The sequence below is a fragment of the Hibiscus syriacus genome, unplaced genomic scaffold, assembly GCF_006381635.1.
Source record: "Hibiscus syriacus cultivar Baekdansim isolate YM2019G1 unplaced genomic scaffold, ASM638163v2 tig00111330_pilon, whole genome shotgun sequence".
Classification (NCBI taxonomy): domain Eukaryota; kingdom Viridiplantae; phylum Streptophyta; class Magnoliopsida; order Malvales; family Malvaceae; genus Hibiscus; species Hibiscus syriacus.
Window position 1 is genome coordinate 1199074 of NW_024063059.1, and position 25432 is coordinate 1224505.

At 34.1% G+C, this 25432-nt stretch overlaps 1 long non-coding RNA gene and 1 pseudogene across 1 annotated transcript; one reads left to right on the forward strand and one right to left on the reverse strand.

Annotated features, from left to right (window-relative positions):
• The first annotated feature begins 4630 nt into the window (after nt 1-4630).
• On the forward strand, nt 4631-4886 carry LOC120158679. Its single transcript, XR_005519267.1, has 2 exons — nt 4631-4670; nt 4784-4886. It is a non-coding gene; the product is annotated as an uncharacterized LOC120158679 (long non-coding RNA).
• On the reverse strand, nt 4721-7469 carry LOC120158678 (annotated as a pseudogene).
• Nucleotides 7470-25432: the final 17963 nt, after the last annotated feature.

Consider the following 25432-nt stretch of genomic DNA (forward strand, 5'->3'; position numbering starts at 1 on the left):
GTGAATGTAAAGAAATGAAGAGAAAAAAAACAAATGCAAAATATGTATAAGTGCATGATGCATGAAATGTTCGAGGCATTGATCCAAAAACACGTCTGTTATTATACATAATCTTTATTGGGACAAAAATGTTATTTCTTAAGAGACAAAAACCCCCTAAAGATATATTTGACTAAGTCTTCTAGACCTGAAACAGGTTGACTAGTCTTCTGCCTTCGTCTGTCACCGGTTGAATACCCTGTCGAACCACTCCGACTTCTCTGGCTAAACCGTGCAAGAGCTGAGCTATTTTTTGTACTTGCTCCAAGAAGTCTCGAATGACTGCATCTCTGGCTTTCATCCTTTGTTGAGCTTGTTCCCAACGAAAATTCCATTGAAATACTCCCTCAAAGGGACTATCTGAAGTTTGTTTGCTTGTTTCTTGAATTTGTCAACAATGACCTCCAATTCAGCTATCGATTTGCAATCTTTTTATTATTGTCTTTGAAGGGACTCTCCAGGTTTGTTACCTTTTTCTCGTCTTGCCCCTGGAACCTTTGCCAACCCATTTTTGAAAAGTTGACTTTTTATGTGCTTGGTATAAATCTCGGTCCATTCTGAGTCTTTAACAATGCAGCTGAGTGGTATACTATTTGATTGTGGGCAACACGTCTTCTTGATTGAATGTGACACATAGTTACCTTGTATATTGTCTCTTTTTCCTTCCAAGTCTTTTCTGACCATAGTCGGACCTCTACGTTTTCACCTCTTGTATTATAACCCCTTTGTCCATTAATGCAAATTATTTATGTTTAACGAACACGTTTTTGGTGGATCAACACCTCTTTTGAATGATGTAAATTATAAAAAAAATGAAAGAGAACAAAAATGAAAGGAAAGAGTTAGTGAGGTAAGGATAATAATCAAAACAATAATGAAAATAAAAAGTCCTACCCCACATACTTATTATTCCTACCCATACATGTTTTCTACCCTGCATGCTAATTTTAAGCAAATCCTAACCGCATATTTGTCTAGTTCGCATGCTTTGAATAGAAAGTAAAATAGGAGAAAATTCAAGCATCATAGGTTTTGAAATGGAGTTTCAGGGCGGGCTCTAATTCCCTGTAGTCTCCCGGTTAGGTTTTAAAGAAGGGTACCCGAGTTCTCCTTGCTGGTGCCCCTTGGGCTTGCCAGACCCTTAGTCCTAAGCCCATTACAAGCTTATGTGAACTAAGTTAAACTCGGGAGGATACATTCCCTTATGTCTGCACGGAGAAAAAATTCACACGAAGACATAAGGTATATAAATCCCAAAGGTTACTTGCTAGGCCTGCACGGAGAATAAATTCTCACGAAGACGTCGCTTTCGTCCCCACTTAAAAAAGGTTCAGAACTCGGGTCTAGAGTTTATGTTATGCAAATGAATGTGATTTGTGTAAGGAGGAATGTACTTACCTTCGACTCAAAAGGAAAACGAAATAAGGAAAATAAACTTGATAACAACCTTGACCAAAGCTTGAAAAAATGAATAAAAACGTTAGTACGAAAAATATAGAAATTAAAAAAATTCAATAAATGAATCATAAGCCAACTATAGATTCGTACTCGTAATTTCTAATAAATATAGGGTGACCAACTCGTGGCTCGACTCTCAATTTGTTTAAAAAACTAAATTCCTAGTGGAGTCACCAAGCTGTCGACACCGTTTTTTGCCCAGGCGGGGAAAGACAGATACCGACTCAGGGGTTTTCTCTTTGAAAAGAGTTTCGAAATGTGAGGAGTCACCACCAATCATTTAAGCTGCGATTGGAACATCGTAAAAACTGGGTGATTTTAATAAAACATTTTATTTTAATAAAATATCAAGTTTTGCGGTCTACGAAAAATCCAGAAATCAGGTTTGGGAGTCGGTTACGCGTGGGTAAGGATTAGCACCCCCCCAAGCGCCCAAATATTGGTACCTAGTTGATTACCCTATATTTAAAATTGGAAATTTTGAGTTTGATCTTTATTTAATTTAAAAATCATTAAGGATGCAAAGTTGAAAAGGGTATTCGTTTATTGAGACAAATAGAATTCGTACCCAAGCGTAAATGCGGGAGATCAACTATTATGCCTAATAACCGAATATTGCCTCGTTTTTAGAAAACATGATGCGGTTTTTGAAAATGATATCGACTTATTTCGACAATCACCAGTAGTCACTCCCTGAGCTACTTGCGGGAGATATGCAATTAACATTGACTTAAATTTTAAAATGTAACCAGACAAAATTTTATTCATCCTAATTAAATTAAAAGTAAATTAAGGCTTTTTCTAGCTTAAAGTGTCAAATTATGAAAATTAAGGAACCTAGGGGCTCAAACCTAAACATGTAGGCTCTATTTATCCTATTTAATTATGTAAACGTTAAAGCTCTAATTAAGTTTGGAGACTAAACGGTCAAAGGATTAAACTATGACTATAAGACCTAAATATAAAATCCTAAAACTTAAGGATGTAAATTGCATAAAATAAAATAACAATTATAAAATGAAAGAAAATAAAAGTTAGTAGTTAAATAGGAAATAAATAGTGACCAAAATGCAAAAATTAAAATAACAGTAGCTAAATCAGAAACTAATAGTGACTAAATTAAAACAAAACAAAACATAATGATAAAATTGCAATGAATTATAAATGAAAGGTCCAGTGACCAAAATATAAAAACATGACAAATTTTGGGGACTAAAAATGATAATAACCCAAAAAGTAACAACACACGTACATAAAAGGAAGAATTGCAAAATCAGTCCACCAAGTTTCAAAAAAAAAGTAAAAGGTCACTACACATGACCAAAGTGTAAAAACACGCTAAAAGTGGGGGATTAAAATGAAATTATACCAAAAATTTTAAAGCACAAAAAAATGAAAAATTATAAAAACAATCCCTTCCAATGACCATTTTATAAAAACACGGGAAGTTTTAGGGGACCTAAAACGTGATTTCTTCCGAAATTGTTTTATAAATACAAACTTTTTCCCTTTTTTTAACATTTCATTTTTCTGTTTTTTATTTTTTTTGGAGAGAGAGGGGAGAGAGGGTCGCCCCTCTCTCTAGAATGTTGTCTGATCATCGATCGCCGCCGATTGCCGCGCTGCCTCCGGTGGCTGTTGGCCACCAAAATTTATTGGGAGACTCGTCTTGGCGCGGTGGTCACGGATCCGGGCTCAGTTTTGTGAAAAACGGTCCCCAACACCTCGAAATAAGCCAATAACCCCTTGGCTTCCACCGCCCGGATCTCCGCTGTCCACCGTTGGATCAGGCCCAAATTTCAGTATGCTGCTCCTCCTCATTGTTTGGATCTGCGATCCGACTCCCGAACGCCGACGAGGCTCCGGCCGAACGTAAAGTACTATCTTTTTGTTATATTTTTTGTTTCGAAAGCTAAAAAACTAAAATACCAAAAAAAAATCTTTGAACCTTTTTCTGCTTTTTATTGATTTTTGAATGGGAATGGAACCTCCTCCTACATTTTTGTTTGGTTGGGTTTATATATCACTCATTTCTTACATGCTTTTACATAAAATAATCACCACTAGCATTGTGATGATTTGGATATGCACTTATTCCTTTAGTGGCAGGAAACATGGAATGGTGCTCTGGTGGGTGCACGGTAGTGGTAGGGTGTGGTGGGTAAAAAAATTGATTTTGTATAAAGTTGGTGATTACAGCATAAGAACGACAAGCTTTGCAATTTAAATCCTCTTATTGGTTATTAAGTTATTTTGGAGTTTATGTTTTTATTTAGATTGATAAACTCTGATGGGATTTACGTAGTTTCAGTTGAAGATATTAGGTAGATTAGGCCATCTCCAGCGCATCGCTGGAGTGGCATTCATCTCCACTTTGGAGATGACTTATGCTCTAGCTCATCGCCATTGTTATGCTGGATTGTGGCGTTAGGTTACAGTGCACGCCACAACTGGCGTTGCACTATAGTTGAGCTATATTTTTTTTGATTTTTGATTTTTTTTAATTTCTTTTGTTATTTTCTTTTTCTTTTCTTTTTCTTTATTACATTATTTTCTCTTATTCTATCTTTTATGGTTTTTTATTGTAATTTCTACACAATAAAATAAAAATTAAACATAATATAATAAATTCAAGTAGATTAAAGTGCAAGATAGATAAAAATACAGTGCAAGATAGAATTAAAATATATAATTATGTAACTTATGTTTTTTCACATTATTATTTTGAATTGTAATTTTATCATTTATTTGTATTTTCGTAATGTTATTTATGAATGTTTTATTTTTGCTTTTTATCTTGATATCTATTAGAAATGTATATGTTTTATTTTATATTTGCAAAATCAATATTATAATAGTTAAATATTGTGAATAAAGTAGAGTTGGTGGTAATGTAGAGATAGTGCTCGAGATGAATTATTGTTTCATTTTTAAAGTGTAGATAGAAATACTGTAGAGTAGAGATAGGGCTAGAGATAGCCTTAAAGTTAGATATTAGGTAGATTGAAGTTAGATATAGTCTAAAATTACATTTTGACTTTATAGTCTTATTTATTGAATTATTTGCGGAATCAAGGGTATGAAGATTGATAGCGAAATCAAGAGTCTTTGGTTCATGGGATGATTTAATTCAAAAATTGGAGCTCAAGGGCTTCCGTTCCACAAAAGAAGTGGTATGCATAACCTGGGAGGTTATCAAAGAATGGATGTAACTCATTGTATCTCAAATAGATTACTTGATATTCATTTGCTTCTGGAAAACATTTTTTATTTTTGTAAAATGCAGGTGTTTTCATGCACTTTGCGATGTTACATATATACGATACGAAAATTTAATTGGGTTTACGTTTATGATATGTAAAATGCCTTTTACTTCTGGCTTGAATGCTGCTAGGCTAGCAAGTTAGTATTTTCAATTGATGGGAAACATTAATTTATCCGATCTTGCTATTCATGTTCATGGTTTGATATCTGCAACAATTTCCGAGCAAGAAGTCTTGCTAAAGTCCCAACTTTTTACTTGTCCACTTCAAACACAAGACTTCAGAGCAACCTCTTCGAATGGATTGGGTACTTGGATTTGTGCCATAGAATATTGATTTGCAGGTACCATGATCAGACTATGTAAGATGGAAGACCTTAATTTAGATAAAGGTCTTCTTAACTCCTGCTTTGATAGAACCATAATGGGCTGCTGCATATTTTCCATTTCTGTAACATGTTATTTGTTTTTCTTCCCTGAATTCAACGTGGTTGTTCGGTCATTTCTGGACAAGGCGTCTCTTTTCAATATAAAAGGAGACTGGGGATGAGTAACATTGCCCAATTTATAAATAATACCACTGTAGTTTTCACATGATTCATTCATTGATGAGTAACATTGCCCAATTTAATTGCATCAGCTAACTTCCTTGTGAGAATCACTGAATCCTCTAAAGCACAACAAGCACCTTGTCCCATATTAGGAGTCATCGGATGCCAGGTATCACCAACCAGCACAACTTTGCTGACTGAAGCAGGAGGGCTTAAACCCGGCCATAACCAACGATAAACTAGTGGGGTCTTGCTTATCGTCTCATCCGGGCTAAGATCAATCAATCTAAGCAGCTCTTCAGGCCAGTTGCTTACAAGCTCTTTTGCTTGCTTCCTCAACAACACCGGATCAGTAATCTTTGGACCTGCAACAGCCATGTCAGAAGAATTGGTGTGTCAATGTAATTCACAATTTCATTTATGGTTGAATTCTACAATAAAAAAGAAGAACCTGGAGAGGGGCTGTTATAACAGATAAACCAGTAAACTTTTGTAGGAAACACCGGATCATATCCAGCATGCAAACCTCTTCCATAGATATAGTTAACATTTTCTGCAAATGGCTGCCCATTGGGATAAAATCCGAGTCCATAAAAAGCACAATGCCGTACATACTTCGGATCAGAGAAATCCATCCCCCTGGCTATTGGAGACCGAATTCCATCACAGCCTATAACTATCTGTCAAAGAAACGATATTCAATTGATTTCCTTTTACACAGTCCGGCCACGGGCAATGCTGAAACTTGAGGTTAAGGTTAACTAACTTTTGCAAGTAACCTGGTGCCATCCGTAAGTTCCAAAAGAGTTTCACCATTTTCACTGGAATTGATATTTGCTAACTTGGAATCGAACTGTCTCAGGTGGTAACTCATTGGCAAGCGTCTCCAGCAGTATTCTCCTCTCCATTGCACGAACTTCTTGGCTGCAAACGTCAAGCAATCAATATTTGTTTGATGGACTGAAGTGTCACAACCCATTGACAGACAAGATGCTTTCATTTCTCTAGGTAGTGCTACATCAAGGTCGTGAACACAAACCGGTCCAGCGCCCCCTCAAGAGTGTTGCCTGAAAGGGTCTCTCAGTTTCAAACCTAGAACCTCTTACAGCGTCCTTTTTTTTTCCGCAACCATAGTACCATTTGATCAATTGGAGTTGCAAAGTAGACTCACATATAGGAAGGTTCTGAGCTTGAACATCGGAAACCACCTTCAGGTGACGGGCTTGAGGGTGCCCGTAGGCACCCAAAAAGGGCAATATCAGCTTAACGACGCCGGTGTAACACTGCTAAGGAGATGAGAATATCTTATTGGTTGAGAGATCATGACAAAGAAACTATGTCTCGAAGAACGATGAAGTTTTATTACGTTTGATCTTCATCTTTGAATCTGAAGGAGCGTAACTCCCTTCCATCCTCTGAATTCACCGCCATCCTGCACGGCTGATGCAATGAACAAGTTCAGAATACGACTCTGAAACCTACTTTTGGTTTCATATAATTTCCATTACATTCAAATCAGTAAAAATAATTGCAAACAAGAAGCTTGTGAAATTGACACATACCCTTCGATTTCAAGGAATTGGCTCCTCAGACTGTCCGCAACACCAATGGAATCCAATACCCTTCAGCCGTTCTTGAAAAGGGTAAGTGAGGTTCCACCAGTTCTAAGTGGCACAGCTTGCTCAAGAACCACCGACCCAATTCCTAGCCTGATATGATTAACCTCTTAACATCAAAATCATAACTTAAATGCTGAAATATGAGAGGAAAATTCATAGCTTTCTGTTTTTCTTTAGACCTGTGAAGGGACACTGCAGTGGCGAGGCCGGCAATCCCAGCTCCGACGATGACAATATCCTCCTTTCGAACATCAGCTGAAGTTTTTATGATAACCGTGCGGATGGTTTTAGTTCTGGGTTGAGCTTTAAACCGACTTCTCTGCAAAACTCCTCTGCCTTGAGAATTGTTCAAAGAAGGTAGTGGCATAGGAGAATTGAGATGCGTGTGGGAAGTGGCCATTGCCATGGTAATGCCGTGTGAAGGGTTCAAAATTTATGATGGGTTTGATTTGAGTTTAGAGAAAACCCCAGAATTTTAACACGAAATGTCATTGGAAATATGTGGCGGAGATGAAACGGTTGTTGTTGGTTCATGTTGAACCAGATTTTAGCCTGGAAAGAATATTAGATAATAAAGACATTTTTCTCTACTCTTAAGTCTAACTCGAGCTCCAGAATCGCCTATAAATTTAAGGATGTTAATTCAACTTGAATGGCTAAATTTTGATTTGACTCGACCTGATAAGACCATTCTATAAGAATAAAGGAGATCCCAACGTTGTGGCAACTACATAGGTATTAAACTACTCAGCCATACCATGAAGCTATGGGAAAGGGTGATAGAGGCTAGGTTGAGACAAGTTACTAGGGTTTCGGAAAACCAATTTGACTTTATGCCAAGCAGATCTACTACGGAGGCGATTCATCTACTTCGACGGCTTATGGAGAAATATAGGGAAAAAAATAGAGATCCTCACATGACGTTAATTGACCTTGAGAAGACATATGATAGCGTTCCCCGCGATACGATCTGGAAGACCTTAGAAACGAGACGGATCCCAACTGGTTATATCCGGGTGATTCGTGATATGTACTATAGAGCTACTACTTACGTCAGGACTACAGTTGGCGACACCGAGGCATTCCCGGTGGAAATCGGACTCCACCAGGGGTCAGCTTTTAGCCCTTACATCTTCGCCTTGATTATGGACGACATCTATTGTGCGACACCAGACGGTGTTCCACGGTGTATGCTTTTCGCTGACGACATTGTCCTAGTTGCCGAAACAAAAACTGAGCTGAATAGAAGACTGGCTGCCTGGAAGACTGCTTTGGAAGTAAAAGGTCTAAGGATCAACATTGAAAAGACAGAGTATTTATGTTCAAACTTCAATGGAAAAAATTATAAAGATGTAGAAGTATGCATAGAGGGACACGTTATCCCCTCAAAGGAATGTTTCAAGTACCTAGGGTCTATGATACATAAAGATGGGGGTGTAGATGATGACGTTACACATCGTATAAAGGCGGGATGGCTAAAGTGGAGGGTTGCTGCTTGGAGTTTTGTGTGATAAGAGGGTGCCTCTAAAACTTAAGGGAAACTTTTATAGAATGTCAATAAGACCAGCGTTGTTGTATGGATCAGAATGTTGGGCAATCAAGAAGGATCACGTAAGGAGGATGGAGGCCGCAGAAATGAGAATGCTACGATGGACATATGGTAAAACTCTGTGGGACATGACACCAAACTCTGCTATTAGGATGTCCTTAGGGGTGGTGTCTGTATCCGAAAAATTAAGGGAGGGAAGACTACGGTGGTTTGTGCATGTCCTTAGGCGACAACCGTCGGATGCGGTCAGGAGGGTAGAATCGATTACAGTCGACGGTGCCAGAAGGAGAGGAAGACCAAGACGGAGGTGGGAAGACTGCTTGAGAGCTGATTTGAAAGATTTAGCCATTACTGAGGACATGACCTCTGATAGGAAAATATGAAGACTTAAGACCAGAGTATCCGAGTAGTGCGGGTCACAGACATAGGGTGTTACATCTCTGTCTTCTTTTTATTGCATTTGTAATAATTTCCATGACTTATACTTTATATATGTTTATGTTATTAGAATTTATGAAGGCTTAGAACTATGGTAGCGGAGTAGTGTTGCCTTAGTTTAGGTTTTTAACCCTTTAGACTTTATTCCTTCTCGTATGCTTTCTATCCTTGACTATTGTGTATCATTCTCTTCAGGTTTCCTCTTTTTAAATTTACTCGGGCCGAGATTTTAGTGCGGGGATTTATTTACAGGGATTACTTCGCATTACAGACATGTATATGAAGACTGCATATGAAGATTGTTCAACTATGTATTTATTTATTTATTTATACGTACATTGCATTTTATCTTTATCTTTAATTTTCTGACTACTGGAGGTCTTCCACGGAAGTTGCTCTCAACCCTGACGTTGGGGCCAGCCTACTACCATACCTCCCCTTACCTCATTACATATGAGAATATGATTTTGTTGTTGTTGTTGTTGTTGTTGTTGTATTATAATTATTATAAGGGTAAAGTATAGTAATGGTCACTGAACATTTCTGAAGCTTGCATTTAGGTCCTCCAACTTTTAAAACTTGCAATACAGTCCCCCAACATTTATTCCGTTTGCAATATGGTCCCCCAACTTAAACCACCGTTAGAAATTAGGGTAAATTATATAAAAGGTTATTGAACTTTTCAGACACTTGAATTTAGGTCCCCCAACTTTTAAAACTTGCAAAAAAGTCCTCAATTTCATTCTAAACCCCAATTTCCAAAGTAATTCAATTTCATTCTAAACCCTAAATTCCAAAATAATTCAATTCAATTCAATTATGTCAGATTTATTATTATTTAATTTCATCTTATTTCATGTGATACGTATTTTTTTATATAAATATATTAGTATAATTCTTATCTGTTGAAGAATTTTTTTAATTAAAAAAAGTAGTTAGGATATATAAGAGGTTGAAAATAATTCGAATTAAATTTATAAAATGTTATTTTGGCGTATAAATAAAAGTGTAAACTACTAGGTTGACAACTTAACTATCTAGTCCTTTTTACTTTTGTCATCGATCTTTTAAATTTATCAATCATACAACATAATTATTTAACTGTTTCAACTAAGCCACTAGTCGTTACCAATTGATACAAATGATGAAGTGGCAGTTAAAAGGAATTGACATTATTATACATTCAGTCTTTATTATTTATATAATCAATTTGGTCCTAAATTAAATAGAATTTAATAAATTAATCATTTAATTAGGATCTGACATGTGTTAGCACATGATCATGACATGTGTCATTGGTGACACATGTCACCACCTAATTATTTATATATGCTATCAATTTGGTCCTAAATTAAATAAAATTTAATAAATTAATCATTTAACCAAGATCTGACATGTGTTAACACATGATCATGATATATGTTATTGGTGACACATGTCACCACCTAATTAGAAGAAAATTAAGTTACAAAGAAGTAAAATTTGGGTCTTGGGCAAACTCAAACATGAGTCACGCAAATGAAAGATACAGGGTGGAGCCACTAAGCTAACACCATCGTTTGTGTTAAGAGATATACAATAATACATATACTAATAGTATGACCAATGCCAGAAAAAAAGAATATAATGGAAAATGGAAATAATGAGATTTGAACTTCGGCAAAAAATTTGAAAGCAATAAATGATGGAAAAATATTATATTTTTTTACAATAAAAAATATTATATTTGATAAATTGTTTGATAGATTTAATATATTTTTTAAATATTAGTTGATACAATATTTTAAAAGAATAAATTTAAGATTTATATATTTTTAAACTAAATTTAATAATTATATTTTTCATATTTATAATTCATGATTATATATATAATCTTAAGTTGAGTATTTCTAATATAATTAATAATTTTAATTTCTTATTAAAAATAAAATATTCAAAAAATATAAATGATTCATACATTAATATATGAATATATATTTTTATTTATACATCTAAATATAAATATACATTTATATAAATATATTTTTATTCGTATATTGAAATATTTTGATTAAAATATAAACATATTTTAAATACTAGTTTATACAAGAAAAATAAAATATATCAAAAATATAAATGATTCATACATTTAAATATAAATTGAATCATTTATATTTTCTATACATCTATATTTAATAAGAAAATAAAATTATTGGGGGACTGTTTTGCAAGTTTTAAAAGTTGGGGACCTAAATTCAAGTGCCTGAAAAGTTCAATGACCGTTTATATAATTTACCCTAATTTTCTAACAATGATTTAAGTTGGGGGACCATATTGCAAACGAAATAAATGTTGGGGACTGTATTGTAAGTTTTAAAAGTTGGGGGACCTAAATGCAAGCTTCAGAAATGTTCAGTGACCATTACTATACTTTACCCTTATTATAATAACTCTTCTTTCTATAATTTTTTTTAAATTAGGTCCTTATTTTATGTTAAGCCATATTAAGTTTATACTTCAAAAAGTTGGATTGGATCGAATTGGAGAAAAATATGTTATTTAGATCGAGTTTGAAAGGAAAATATATATTTTTCAGATATTGACAAAAAATCTAATCTAATCCAACCTGTTATAGTTTATATAAGTTGCTGGTTCAATCTAACTAATCAAATTGGTAGGCAACAGAGACTTTGAGTCTGGTTTGTACTAGGCTTGATCTTGGTTCATAGATTTGGGCCTATAGACCCATGTTGAAGTATATTTCAGTGTGAACTGCAGCTTCAATACCTAAATATATGGATTTGTGCTTTCTGGTTTTCACTTTCCATCACTTACAATCTCTCCGCGGAAGCTCACTCCCTTAATATATAATTAAAAAAAATGTCATTAATTTTATTATTATTTAATTAATAAAATCGATAAAAATTAATTAAAATATTATTATTTTAATCTAAAATATAAAAAAATTAATATTTCTGGTAAATTGTCCGATAATAATAAAATCAATAGAAAAATAAAAAAACCGATAAAAATAATAAAATTTTGAATAACATTTTACCAATTTTATTATTTAAATAATAATAAAACCGATAATTTTTTTTAATCTTATATTAAACCTGCAGCACGGATCATTCCACCTCGACCCACCAAGTAAACAAATACCACGGCCCAAGATTACTAGTCCATTCAAAAGAAGCAGCAGGATGAAGCTGAAACTCAAACTGTGGGGGAGACTGAAATTCTTAGCTTCTTCGAATAGAAAAAGATGAAAAAGATACCCATCAGCGCAAGTGATTTTCCTCTTATAATCTGTAATACTCGAAGAAAGACTTGAACGATGGAGATTAGTATCGATCGTAGTGAAAATAAAACGGTGGCAGCAACCAATCAAAGAAAAGGCTTTCAAGGAATCAGATTACATAATCCATTTACTCTGAAAGTGGGTCAATTATTCACTGGCTTTGGAATTGGTTGTGGTATTGGTATCGGTGTGTGTCCCCCGTTAAATCTAGGTACTGCTCATAAGTCTCAGCATTCTCTTTGCATATACATGGATTCGTCGACTTTTTGTGCATTTCTTTTAATGCGAAAACTCTTATCTTTGAGTTGTGAAGATGAACTGGGGTGTTCTGTTTTCTCCCAAGAATAATGATGACAAGTTTTCCATTTTGCTTCCCATGGAAACTTGTATGTATCGGTTTTGGTATCACTTTCTTTTTTTTGTTTCCTTAAGCATATTGGCTATGTTTTGTGATTGGAAAAATGTGTGCAAGTGGATGAATAGTAGCTTTTGTATGGATGTTTATAGTTTTTGAAATGGTGTAATCATTGATTTATAGATTGTTAAAGTTTGAACATTTTTCTCAGAGTGGTTTTAGCATCACCATTTGTTAGTCTTAGTCCAAGTTTTAATTAAGAAGTTAAAAGAGTTTTTATATTTTCTATGACTTTTATTGTTCTAATTAATCATGTACCCTCTTCAAGTTTTGGCTCGCATGATGTTTTTCTATACAATTTCCTATTGTAATGGTGTTTTGCACAATATATACTTACTGAGACTCCAATATGATAAACAAAACATCTTAAAGTTGCCTACAGTGAATGGATTCCAGGGTTCGCCATTTCAGGATTTCCGTGGAAATGTATGCTGTCGAAGAATTCATAATTGTTGGACATTAAATTTGCTAAATTGCAATCCTGTTCCATGCCCTTAGCTGCTTTTGTTTTATCCTCTGTGTGTTGCTTTGTATTCTTTGAAAAATATGCTCTGTGAGTTGGCTTTTTTGGTTAATACCTTTAGATTCGTACAAGTTTTGGAATATCCATTTACTGCCATCATTAGTATTTTTATCACATAGTTGCATCTAGGATCAAGAATGAATGAGTATTCTTTCACAGATCTTGTGTTAACTTTGCTATATAATTAGCTGCGATACCTATGGTGGGCCAAGTCATGACTGCAACTAGAGGTGCAACGAATGCGTTTTCTGGTGTTAGCAGACATGCAAACGGTGTTGTAAGTTACATACAACTTTATGATCGTCATTGACATTTATTTTGCTTGTTTGATATTTCACGATCTGCTTATGTAGTCTTTCTCACGTTTTTTTAGTTATTGAAATTGGGAGCTAAGAACATTCAAGCTGGGATTGGATGTGGAGTTGGTCTCGGCCATGGTTTTGGTGTCGGTATGCAATCATGTTGAGAATGATATTGATTATAATGTATCATGGTATTGACGGTATGCGTGCTTTACTATTCCAAGATTATAGGAATTACTGATTATTTCTCTCAAATCTCTTATTTGTTAATTCAATTTATTCTTTTGTATCAAAGCTCTAGGTGATAAGCCTTCACAAAATGAGTATAGTTATCGAACCAGCTCTGCTTTCAATCTTTGAACCCACATTGATATCTTTATCCCTATGCTACAAATAATTCGGTACTCACTGTCAATCATATGAACTAGAAATGCATTTTTTATAGGACTTGCTGTGAAGTCCGGGGTGGTACATCAAATTCAATGTTGTATTATGTTATGTATAATTTTTTATATAACATTTGTTTCTTCTATTGTGATTTTTTTCTTTAGTTTATCTAAACTTATAATCTGAAATTTTTAGGAAACAATGGCAACATTGATGATAAAGTTCGGAATGGCTTCCAGTTTACCCTTCAATGAAAGTGCTTTTCCCGTGCCCATTCAAAGTGGTTTGAATGAACCCTCACAAAATCTATTTGGAAACATGAAGCAGATGGTGTCAAAGCCAGCAGATCCTACATCTCAAGGCTTGCCTGGACCTGGAAATATGAGCAGAGGTTCGGCTGATGAAAAAGAATCATCAAAATCTCCCATTGAAACATCCTTTGGAACTCGAACAGAAAAGGTTCTTAATAGTTTTCTGCAAAATCCGGTTTTGAAAGAAGATGAAACTAGCCTAAACGAACTGGTATGCAAAGCTACGTTTATACTTGTGCATGTGGAATGTCATTTCTATAAAACCTTATAGAGGCGTATGGGTTAAATATGTGCAATATGATGCTTGAGATTCTCTCATTTTTTTCTAAGAGAAAATATCATTTCACTTCAGCAGTTGAAAAGATTGGCTGGGAATGGAAACTGACAAAAGAACATTATTTAACATGCAACAAGCAGTTGCATTTGTTCCGGTTTTGATTATCACTGATCGCAGTAAGCAGAAGCAATAATACCTTGGTTTTGGCTGTTTTGTTGGTCGGGCGGTTGAGAACTGAAAACAACATGCTTCAACTGGTAATTACCATTGTTTTTTTTTCGACCTCTGGTAAGATCAGAGATTATTTAGCCGAAAAACACATAATTATGCATGTTGGACCTTAGTGGTAGCCATGTGTCAAAAGGATTAATGCATGTTATGTAGGAATTATAGAGTTGATTTGTTACCATTCCTATAGAGATATGATTTGTTACCATTCATATAGAGATATGATTTCTACAATTCCTTATTTTAAGGGATCATATCCTAGGATTATTATTTTTTCTTTTTTAGAGTTTCCTATTTTAGAGAGATATTTTGTATATAAATATGTAATCTGTCATATTGAAAAGAATAAGAAATTACAGAGAATTACTCTGATTTCTATATGGTATCTGCTTAGGTTACGGTTTCTTTCAAACCTAGATGATGTCCACAACTTCTTCTCCTACTCCGAAGATCACTTCAAATCCAGAAAATTTTTCTGGTTCTGCTGCTCATTCAGAAAGTAATCTGGTCATGAAAGAACTAGAAGGTAAACCTCATGCTACAGTTTTTTTCTCCTCCCAGTCGTTCCCTAATTGGATCCTCGATTCTGGTGCTACAGATCATATGACTGGTAATAAAGTTTTGTTTTGCAATTTTTTTCCAAACTTTGGTAAAGCTGTCAAAACAGCTGATGGTTCTTTGTGCAAAATAGAAGGACATGGCACTGTTATTCTAAATGACTAGATTGTACTTAAAAATGTCCTCTTCGTACCAAATCTGGCTTGCAATCTCGTTTCCGTTAGTAAACTTTCCACCTACTTGCACTGCTCTGCAATTTTTAATGATATTGATTGTACTTTGCAGGCACTGAACTCGAAGAAGATGATTGGTAAGGCCAGCTTGCAGAATGGTCTCTACATTCTTCCTGCCTCTACTAAAACCGAAATCTCGAAATCTTTCACCGCTTTAGAAAAAGTTGATAATGTTATGTTATGGCACTATTGTTTAGGTCATCCTAGTTTTCACTATCTTGCAGAAGTTTTTCCTGCTCTATTCATTCATAAAAGGCCAAATTCTTTTTCTTGCAAAGTTTGCTCTCTTGCCAAACATACTAAATCAACTTATTCTCCTTCTACATATAAGCCTTCTCACCCTTTTGTTTTGATCCACAATGATATTTGGGGTCCTTCTCGGGTGAAGGATGCTGATAATTGTAAGTGGTTTATCACTTTCATTGATGATCACAGTAGGATAACTTGGACTTATTTGCTAAAAGATAAATCTGAAACTGCAGGTGTTTTTACCCAATTTTATAACATGGTTCTCACTCAATTTGGGTCTAAAATTCAGCTCTTAAAATCTGATAATGGCAGTGAATTTTTTGCTAAGTCTTTGGGTGCGTTTTACAGGGAAAAAGGTATAGTTCATATTAGTTTTTGTGTTGACACCCCACAACAAAACGGTATTGCCGAAAGAAAAAATAGACACCTCCTTGAAGTTACTCGTTCTCTTCTATTTACCACTAATGTTCCAAAAATATTTGTGGGGGAAGCCTTATTAATTGCAATATATTTAATCAATCGAATGCCTAGTAAGGTTTTACAATTTCAAACATCTCAATCTATATTTTTGCAATATTTTCCCCATTTTAAACCTATCTCCTCCATTCTTTCACTTAAAATATTTGGTTGTACTGTTTTTATCCAAAATATTGCTCCTAATAAGTCCAAATTAGATCTTAAATCATTAAAGTGTGTACTAGTTGGGTATTCTTCACTTAAGAAGGGTTATAAATGCTATCATCCTCTTTTAAAACGATTTTTTACCACTATGGATATAACATTTTATGAGAATGATCCCTATTTCACTCAGGCTGAAATTCAGGGGAGACATGGAAGGATTTTCAGCCACATCAGGTATCTCCTCCTACTCTTCATTCTCAGCCTTCAGAATTGCCACCAATTTTGTCCTTACCTACAGATTTGTCACCTGTAACTACTCCCATTGATCTACCGGTAGTACCTATCACTACTTCACCCATATCCACTTTAAATACCCTTTCTGAAAATACACTTACTCCTATTCAAAATATTCCACAAACAACACCAATCAAACAACTCCGTTTCTATACAAGGAAAAGAAAACATATTCATGAGGCTGTTTTGCAATCTGATGCTTGCCGAGAATTGGATTTGGGTCCAGCTGCCGAAATAGAAGAAGAAATCAATAAGTCTACTTCCCCTACTCTAGATGACTTCCCTATTGCTATTAGAAAAGGGGTTAGACAGTGCACCAAGTATCCTATTGAAAAATTTGCTAGTTATAATTCATTGATGCCGTCTTTTAAGCATTTACAGCAAACTTGGATAAAGAACAGGTTCCCACAAGCATAGATGAAGCTCTAAAAGATTCAAAATGGAGAAGGGCTGTTGAAGAAGAAATTTGTGCACTGGAGAAAAATGCTACTTGGACTGTTACGGATCTTCCTCAAGGAAAAAAGGTTGTTTGCTGTAAATGGATCTTTATGTAAAGTATAACTCAAATGATAGCATCCAACGATACAAAGCGAGACTAGTGGCCAGAGGCTTTACACAAACATATGGAATAGATTTCACAGAAACTTTTGCACCTGTGGCGAAGCTGAATACTGTTCGAGTACTCCTAAGTTTGGCTGTAAATTGCGATTGGAAATTACACCAACTTGATGTAAAAAACGCTTTTCTTAATGGCAAGCTAGAAGAAGAAGTCTATATGAAGTTGCCACCTGGCTTAAAGTCTATTGAAGGAAGTAACAAGGTGTGCAAGCTCAACAAGTCTCTATACGGGTTAAAACAATCACCCAGAGCTTGGTTTGAGAGGTTCACTAAAGTCATCCTAAAAAATGGCTACAAGCAATCCCTCGCCGATCACACTCTTTTCATCAAGGTAACTTCTACAAATAAGAAAGCTATCCTTATTGTGTACGTGGACGACATAATTCTTACCGGAGATGATGAAGAAAAGATTTGCAATTTGAAAAAGTTGTTAAATAAGGAATTCGAAACCAAGGACTTGGGAAAGCTAAGGTATTTCCTAGGAATGGAGGTGGCAAGGTCAAAAGGACTTGTGATTAATCAAAGAAACTATGTACTTGATTTACTCAAAGAAACTAGTTTTCTTGGTTGTAAGCCGATTGATACACCAATGGAGGCAAGCTTGAAATTTAACAAAGAAGATGGGTCCTTGGTAGACAAAGAGAAATTTCAAAGATTAGTTGAGAAACTAATTTATTTATCCTTGACAAGGTCAGATATAACATTTCCTGTAAATGTGATAAGTCAACACATGACTAATCCTACTGAAGAGCATATGGCAGCAGCAAATAGAATTCTCAAGTACTTGAAGAAAACTCCCGGACACGGTTTAATGTTTAAGAAGACATAAGACAGAGCTGTTAAGATCTTTACAGATTCTAGTTGGGTCGGAGACCTTACTGAAAGGAGATCCACTAGTGGCTACTGCACCTTTGTTTGGGGAAACCTTACAACTTGGAGAAGTAAGAAACAATTTGTCGTTTCAAGAAGTAGTATTGGAGCTGAATTTAGAGCACTAGCATTGGGAATATGCGAAGGAATTTGGCTACTTAAACTACTGAAAGAACTTATCACTAATCAAGAGGATCACTTTGAAGTTTTGTGTGATAATCAATCTGCTATTCAAATTGCCAAGAACCCAATTCAACATGATCAGACAAAGCATGTTGAGATTGATAGGCATTTTATTGCTGATCAAGTTAACAAAAAGACAGCCACACTTTCATACATTCCTTCAGAAGAACAAGTTGCAGACATTCTTACTAAGGCTTTGCCAAAGCCTGTTTTCAATAAATTCCTATTCAAGCTGGGATTATACAATGTATATTCTCCAGCTTGAGGGGAAGTGTAGCAATTATAGAGATGATTTGTTACCATTCCTATAGAGATATGATTTGTTACCATTCCTATAGAGATATGATTTGTTACCATTCATATAGAGATATGATTTTTACAATCCCTTATTTTAAGGGATCATATCCTAGGATTATTGTTTTTCCTTTCTTAGAGTTTCCTACTTTAGAGAGATATTTTGTATATATATATGTAATATGTCATATTGAAAAGAATAAGAAATTACAGAGAATTACTCTTATTTCTACATGTTAGATGTTAGGTTTCAGTGCATGTTTGGTTCATGTTCGTATTCTTCGTCTTGTTTAGATTTGTGTTGAATTGTACTGAAATTTCTACTTTCATTCAGGTGTTGAAACATCAGCAAATCATTGAAGAACTTATGAAGGAGAATCGTAAGCTTCATCGGATATGGAAGACCTGAAAATACCACCCAGTAAGTTCCAAACCAGTTACTCGAGTAAAATGAAACCTCCATGTTCAGAATGCTATTAAAGGAGGAAACAAAGGAAAAATAGATGATGATTATCAGTCTCGAGGTTTCATTTGGGTGTGTTCTGCCCACCCGAACGAACCTTTAGACACTTAAGGCGCACAATCACGCCACCTATGACTAATCACAATTCGATTTTCTATGTACTATTCGGTTGTAGGCCTACAAACTATTCCTTTTCTATCCGGAAATCACAACAGATATGACAAATGTTTGTAAAAGGATGATGTTTTTGGTCGAACAGGATATTCAGAAGAAATAAAGATACAGACTGGAGACATGAATGTGTTTGGCTGTTTCTTCACTTTTTCCAGTAAATATAAATGTAGATATAATGTGACTCGGTCTGAATAGCCAATAACTTCACTGGACTTACCTCAACTTGCCATTTCTTCGCTCTTGATTATAAACCCCATGTTTATCCCTTGACAGCCAATTTCCACTAATTGAATTTTACACAGGTTTGATGAGATAGATAGTATCTAATTTGTTGGTAGGGAAAGCCATCCCATGTGCCCATCACTTCAATACTGAATTGGCTGTCATTTGGGTTTTCAGTTCCACTGTGTTTACAATCCTTCTTATACATTTATAGTAATGTTTCTTTGGTTCTCCTTACATTTATCGGATGAAGGTGAACCAATTTATCGAAGATAAATTTTGAAATAGATTGCTTCACCTTCATCCTATAAAAGACACAGTAATAGTAATGTTTCACATTTGTATATCCGAGATTTATGGTAATGTTTTACTCCAATTCCTTCTTAAAACCAACAATCTGAACCTCAAACATTGCTTTCACGATTGTTGACTTCCATGTATGAAATGCCTTATGGTGCCAGTAATTATTGTAGCTTCATGAGACTGTATACAGTTTAGGGTCTATCTGTTTAACGTATAGATTGATCAATGTGATTAATTTTTTTGGTCAATAGAATTTTTTTTGTATTTTCTTGAAAATGATTTACATATGATTTTTCGCAAATCATTTTTCAAACATTTTATTTCAAAACATAAATACTCAAAATAATATTATTCTATGTATTTAACACTAATATAATATTTTAATATTATTTAATAAAAATATTAATTTATTATAATACTTAAAATATATTTATTAATAATTTTTCAAAATATAATATAATATTTTAATTTCTTATATAATGATAATATTTTTATTTTAATAAGTACTTATTATAATTAATAATATATATTAGTTTCATAATATAATATATACTTATTTTAATAAATAATTAATATAATTTATAATATTTTTATTTCAATAAAATATACTAATATTGATATTTTTATTTACAAAAGTGTAAAAATTAATATTTTAATAAATATCTACGTAAATAATATTAAATAAATTATTCTGAAATTTTAAAGTAATTAAATTTTTATAACAAAATATTTTTTTTATTATATTCAATAGTCACAATAAATAATTTTAAAAAACTTATCCATCAATAAAAAATAATTTGCACAACATTAGGTATCATAAAATAAATTATATAAATTATTTTCTAAAAATTATAATTTATTTTATGAAAAACTTTTCCGGTTTACTTTAGTCTTGTTCATCAAACTTTTTTTTCGACATTTTTGTTACTCCGTAAAGTTTTTTATGCTTTAATATGAACTGATTGGAAGAGACTTGTTTGAGACTTTTTCGGCTAGTAGGCTCATCGTTCCTCATAGTGTTTTTTATTATATTACGGGACGGAGTCATAATAAAATATTTAAAAAATTATATTTAATTTTATAATAATAATAACTTATTATATATTTAATTTAAAATTTTGGGAAGACAAAATTTTAGTTTCATTTAAATTTAAATTGATAAAAACTTAAATCAAAAATTTTGAGAAGGACAAAAACTTCTTCCACTTCTTATATAACTCCGTCCTTAATACTTATAAATGATTCCTCGCGAAATTCGACAAGCTCGGCTAAATCTTTGCACTGTAAATAAGAAAAAAATATGGGTTATTTTTCTTGAATTATTCATCGCTAAATTTGAAATTTCCATGAAAACAACATTTGTTTCGGGCGAAAAGTTTATTAAAAAAACTTGAAGTTTTTTGCTTAATATATGTTTGTGTTCACTTGAAATTTTATCGTGCTCACCCTGAAATTTCATCATATCTATTTAGATATAAAAAAATCATATTATTAATATATATGTGCCCATCTTCAAAACATTTTCTAGATCAGCCACTGGACATAACGGCTCACGACGTTGATGATATGATTCACAGTTTTGATATTACAGTCTATTATGGATAATGGTGTGACATAGAGTTTAAATTGATTTTTTATGTCGAATACGAAGATCAAGTGAATTTTATAAAGTTTGAGTGGTTATTTAATTTTTTTTTAAAAATATTAAAATTATTTAAATTTAAATAAACATAAAAATTAAAAAAATATCATGAACTATAAAATTTTAAATTATTTAAAAATATTAAAAATATATTATACTATAATATATAGCCAAAAAGATAAATTAATTGTATTCATATAATCTAATTAACAAAATTAATTTGCTTTTAATTTTATATACATATCTGTAAAAAATACACTTCATGAATATTATCTCATTTTTATTCCACATCAAAAAAACACGTTTACAATGTATTAATATATATACATCAACTAAACTGCTAACTAATTCATAACAAACAAACTACCTACTAATAAATAAACCCCCTCAAGTTGGTAGTCTAAAAATCGTCTTTGACTCCTAACTTGGACATCATATAATCATGTTGCCTTACTCCCAAAGTCTTAGTCATGACATCTCTATCCGTTATGCTGAAGTTATGAGGCTTGTCTTTATTACTCCTTGTATCTTCTCACATATAAAATGACAATGGATTTCAATATGTTTTGTCCTCTTGTGAAAAATTGGGTTTGCTGCGATCTGAAGTACTGTTTTATTATCACAATAAAAATGTGTTGCAGGTAAGTCTTTAACCCTAATTTCCTTCAACAAACCATGTAACCAAACTACTTCTGTTGCTGTCATGGCCATACTTCGATACTCAGTCTCGGCTGATGACCTTGCTATGGTGTTTTGTTTCTTAGACTTCCAAGAGATTAAGGAATTTCCAAGTTCAACACAGAACCTTGTAATGGATTTTCTAGTCATAGGACAAGCTCTCCGGTCAACATCACAGTAAGCAACCAGCTGACAATCTCCTGAAGAAGACAACATAATTCCCAGTCCTGGATTCTTCTTAACATACATAATTACCTTTAGTGCTGCCTCCATATGATTTCATGTTTGTTGTTGCATAAATTGACTCAAATGTTGAACCACATAAGTAATATCTGGTATGGTGTGAGTTAGGAATATCAGCCTCCCTATCAACCTTTGGAAAGCTTCTCTCTCTTCCAATAGTTGTTGTGGACGCGAAAACACGACCAACAGAAAGCTTGGTGCTCACGGAGTTAAAAAGCTACGGAAGAACGATCGCATTGCAGCGATCCCACTGGGAATGAAAACCCTCTTCATAATCATTGCGACGACACTCTCCGCCGATGAAACCTAACTTGTTCTTTGCCAATAATGTGATTCGCATCGAACGACTTCATAGGGTATATGTTTCAATTCCAATCAATTGATGGGAGACTGGAACTGTTCCAAGCGTATCTGATGGATGTAGGTAAAGTGGGTGCATGAAATCAATGGAATCCATGGCTAATTGAGAAAGAATTGGAAGGGAAACAAAGAACATAGAAAAAACCTAGGAACGAATTGGGGGGAAATACACGTTTACAATGTATTAATACTTATACATCAACTAAAACAATTAAACTACTAACTAATTCATAACAAACAAACTACCTACTAACAAATCAACTAATAATCTCTCAACAATATCAACTATCACTACAAATGTCATAAACATTTTTGATCATATATGTACAAATATTAAGCATATATCATATGTAGACACCCGTTTTTGTCCGGGTCTACAAAAATATTATTATTATTATTATTATTATTATTATTATTATTAACTTCTTCTTTTTTACATTTTACAGGGCCTAACCCGAAACCCAACTGTTGAAAACATTTTGATATTTCGATATAACAAATTAAGTTAAATGAATTTTAAGATTTTCCAAAAAGATTTTCTAAGTATATTCGATATAATTATTCGAATATCAAAATATTACTTCAAATATTTCAAAGTTCATTTTAAATCCTTACTAAAGTGTAAAATTAAGTTTTAATCTTAAAATAATTTCAAAACAATTTTACAAAGTATTTCAAACCGTTTCAAAGCCAAAAATTACAGTTTGTCTAGAGGGAATCGATTCCCCCCCAAGGGGGTACCTATTCCCCCTGAATGGTTTGGCTCTGAGAGATTCCAGTATGCTCGGAGGGAACCGATTCCCCCCACGGGGTATCGATTCCCCCCACTGTTCAACGGTCGAATATTTGAATTTTACACTTAGGGAACCGATTCCCCATGAGGGGGTACCGATTCCCCCCACGCTCCAAGCAAAAATATTAATTGTTTTCACACTTAAACGGCTCCAATAACTTCATTAATGATCCCCAACGTTCAGAAGTAATTCAAGGTGTATTTAAACAAGCTTAGAAGCCATTGATCAATAACAAGAAAAAACAAGCAACTAGAATCAAGAGAGAATCAAAGAGAAAGCATCAAAACTCAAGTTTGTGCATTTCAAGCCTATTTTTCATTCAATATTCATTTTGCTTTCAAGAACACTACTTGTACTCAATTGTATTCATTCTTGAGTGTTCTTTCTTTGTTCTAGAATTGTGCAAACATATTTGCCTTGTGAGGTTTTTCTTGTAAGTTTGCAAATTTGTAATCTTCTCTTTGAGAAAAGAGTGTTCTCAAGAATTGGGGTATATTCTTGAGGGAATTGTAAGGTTATCTCTTTGGCCTCAAAAGAAAGAACAAATTAGTGAATTTGTTGGAAAATCCTTAGTGTGGATAGCTAAGGTAGTGGACGTAGACTTTGGTTGATAAAGTCGAACCACTGTAAATCGCTGTACAATTATTTTCAATTTTCTACAAAAGCTTCCACCAAAATTTTTATTGCCAATTCACCCCCCTCTTGGCCAATTCCATCAATAGATTAACTCAACAATTGGCATCAGAGCCTAACTCATTTGAAGGTTTAATCGCCTCTTGAGTCGATTCGGGAAGACTTACATTGATAATCAAAGTCATCAATGGCTTCTACTTCAAACTTCGACTCCGGTCTCGATTCGATGCCCGTCAACAAGCCTCTTTTCTTCAATGGGGATAACTATGCCTATTGGAAAAATAGGATGATGTACTTCATTCAAGCAACTGATATGGGAGCATGGAATGTCGTAGAAGAAGGATATATCAAGCCTCTCACTCATCCAAGATTGTGGAGTGAATGAGAGACAAGAATGTTCCAGCTCAACTCCAAAGCCATTCATATCATATTTTGTGCTCTTGGATCAGATGAATACGGAAGAGTTTCATCTTGTACAACCGCCAAAGAAATATGGGACAAACTTCAAGTCACTCATGAAGGTACCGATGAGGTAAAGAAATCTAAAATTAGTATTCTAACGCATAGCTATGAAAATTTCAGGATGAAACCAAATGAAGTTATCAAAGCTATGACGGATAGATTTTCAACGATTGTCAATGGTCCCAAATCATATGGAGAGATAATTTCAAATAAAAAGCTTGTGATGAAGTTAGTCTACTCCCTTTCAAAATCATGGCAATCAAAGAAGACGACAATCATCGAGTCTAAGGACCTAACGTCCTTAACTCTTGAAGAACTAATCGGTTCCCTTTTCACTCATAAAATGATGCTTGAAGATGAAGTGGACCTCGATAAGATTGACGAGACACCAAAGGAGAAGGAGAAGAAGAAAAACATTGGAGTTGCTCTCAAATCAACAAAAGATGAGAGTGATTCGAATGACGATGATGATGACGAGGAAATGACATTATTTTCCAAACAATTCAGAAAGTTGATGATGCCCAACCGAGAAAGAAAATTCAAACGTCATGAAGGCTTCAAAACTGAATCGAAGGAGAAAGACTCGATCATTTGCTATGAATGCAAAAAGTCGGGTGTTAACTTCCTAAAAAGGCCACTTTTAAGGCCTTTTTCACTTAAGTTATTGTTTGTTTAAAAGCTCATCTTAGGCATTTTAGGATCATGTAGTTGCATATAGTGCATTTGTGGTGGTTGTGCTATTTTATTTCTTAATGGTGATGTTTGAGGGAAAGGTGCAGTTTGTTTGTGGTGTGCAGGGAATAGCAAGAAAAAAGGATTCTTTGGGAAGTAATGCCGCGTCATCACACGTTGCTAAAGTAGATTGAAATGCCTTGGCATTTCCGGCGCAGAAAAAGATA